The sequence below is a fragment of the Octodon degus genome, unplaced genomic scaffold, assembly GCF_000260255.1.
Source record: "Octodon degus isolate 3935 unplaced genomic scaffold, OctDeg1.0 scaffold00341, whole genome shotgun sequence".
In the NCBI taxonomy this organism is placed as follows: domain Eukaryota; kingdom Metazoa; phylum Chordata; class Mammalia; order Rodentia; family Octodontidae; genus Octodon; species Octodon degus.
The window spans coordinates 809,812-812,361 of NW_004524917.1; the positions used below are offsets into that span (position 1 = coordinate 809,812).

Consider the following 2,550-nt stretch of genomic DNA (forward strand, 5'->3'; position numbering starts at 1 on the left):
GAAGAAGAAGAAGAAGAAGAAGAAGAAGAAGAAGAAGAAGAAGGAGAAGAAGAAGAAGAAAATAGGAAATCACAATATAACACTGGCAAGATGGTACAAGGAAAAATAATATAAGATGAATAAGTATCAATGAAATGGCTAGAGTTCAGATAAATGACATAAAAAAATTGTTTGCAGAAGTGGTAACAAAAAATTTCCCAAGAGTGGGGAAAGAATCGGACAAATAGTTAAGTGAGGCATATAGAACTCCAGCTAGCCATAATCAAAATAAATCTTCACCCAGAAACATAATAATCAAGATCCCAAGGCAGAGAGTGGGGGCCCAGCTGCCACCACCACCTAGGCGGCGCCATCTCCTTTTTCCCCACCTCTCGCCATGGCGGAAGAGCTCTCCGTGGCCACGTCCTACGCCGAAGACGATTTCTACTGTCCCATCTGTCAGGAGGTGCTGAAGACGCGGTGTGGAACACGACCTGTCAGCACGTGTACTGCACTGCTGAACTACGATACTGACCCTGAAACTGTTGGGACTTTGGAAACTAAGAGATGGACTACTTTCCTTTCACATATAGAGAGTTTTTGTAGAAAATGTTTCCTGACTGCAATGAGAGAAAATGGGTGGTGTCCCTTGGTCGTGGAAATGTGACTAGAAGAGAAAGAGCATGTCCAGATCTGGCCTTAGATCTTGAAAACATCATGCGAAAATTTTCTGGTCGCTGCAGATGTTGTACAAAACATTAAGTTTTATCGCATGAGACATTACAAATCTTGTAAGAACTATTAGGATGAGTATGGTGTTTCTTCTGTCATTCCAAACTTTCAGATTTCTCAAGATTCTGTAGGGAACAGTAATAGGAGTGAAACATCCACATCTGATAATGCAGATACTTACCAAGATAATACAAGTTCTTCTAGCCATCCTACCTTTAAGTGTCCCTTGTGTCAAGAGTCTAATTTTACCAGACAACCCTTACTGAATCACTGTAATAGTAACCACCCATTTCACGTAGTTCCTGTGACATGTCCTATTTGTGTGTCTCTTCCTTGGGGAGATCCTAGCTCGATTACTAGAAATTTCATTAGTTATCTAAATCAAAGACATCAGTTTGATTATGGAGAATTTGTGAATCTTCAGCTAGATGAGGAAACCCAGTATCAAACTGCTGTTGAAGAATCTTTTCAAGTAAACATCTAAAGTCTGTAGACATCTTTGCATCTTTTTACCTACCAGTGCCATCTAGAAGGGGAAAATTATATGAAGTCATCATCTCAGTAATTTGATGTGTATATTAATAAAAGTACTTCAGTCTATTTAAGTTTTTTAATTTAAGGTGGACCACCTAAAAATTTTTTTCATCCTCCTGACAAGTTAAGCAAATGAAAGTTACAATATTACTTTAAAAGCATGGAAAAAGAAAAACAAGATTATATATCACTAATGTGATGGGAAGGGAATCCCTGCTGTACTTTATCTCTTTTTGTATTACATGTGATTGGATTTTTCATTACTATGTTGCTTTTGAAATTTGGTGCAGTTACTCACTATTACTTTTTTGTATGTAAGTAACACAGTAACAAATTTTGAAAGATGCAGAAATCTGAGCCCGTTGTCAGAGGTGCAGAATGGAAACTGGAAATGCTAAATGGAATAGTCCAAAAGAAGTTTTTAAAATACATTCTAGCTGAAGAATTCAACTATGAAAAAAATTGTATTTATATAATGGTTAGTATTTTTGAAAATAGTGAGATTTTTCTTTAGCAAACTTTCAAAAGTCTAAGGTCATTGTAAGGATGTTGTCTTTTTGCTATTAGCAGGAAATATCAAGACAAAAAATGTATTTCTTTGGTGACCAGCTGCTCATTTCAATCTTGTTTGACTAATTTGTATATCTAGTGCATCCCAAGCTGTATAGCAGTTCTTTGGCCTCATAACTTTGAGTAACCAGTATTTCTCAATTATAAATATATATGCATCCAATGTAGGAGCACCAACTATACAAGACAAATATTAACAGACATGAAAAATCAAATGAACAATAACATAAGTGTACTGGGAAAATTTAACACTTCATTGACACAAAGAGATAGATCAACTATGCAAACAATAAGCAAAGAAATAACAGAACTAAACCAAACTTGTGAAGAAATGGATTTAGTAGACCTTCACAGTGTGTTTCACCCAACTGCATCAGAATCCACATTTTTCTCAGCAGCACATGGGATATTCTCCAAAATAGACCATATGCTAGCACAATAGAACATGCTTTAATAAATTCAAAGGAATAGAAATTATCTCATACATGTTATCTGACCATAATGTGATGAAACAGCAAATTACTGACAAAAAAAAAACAACAAAAAGTCTATAAACACATGGAAACTAAATAATACCCTCATGAACAATCAATGGGTCACAGATGAAATTGAAGAAAATATTAAACAATATTTACACTCAAACAAAAATGGAAATACAACTTACCAAAACTTGTGGGATACATTGGAAACTTTTTTTTTTACATTTATTTATTTAGTGTGTGTGTGTGTGTGTGT

At 35.2% G+C, this 2,550-nt stretch overlaps 1 pseudogene; it reads left to right on the top strand.

The window, feature by feature from the left end:
* The first annotated feature begins 376 nt into the window (after positions 1–376).
* LOC101574122 lies at positions 377–1,219 on the top strand (annotated as a pseudogene).
* Positions 1,220–2,550: the final 1,331 nt, after the last annotated feature.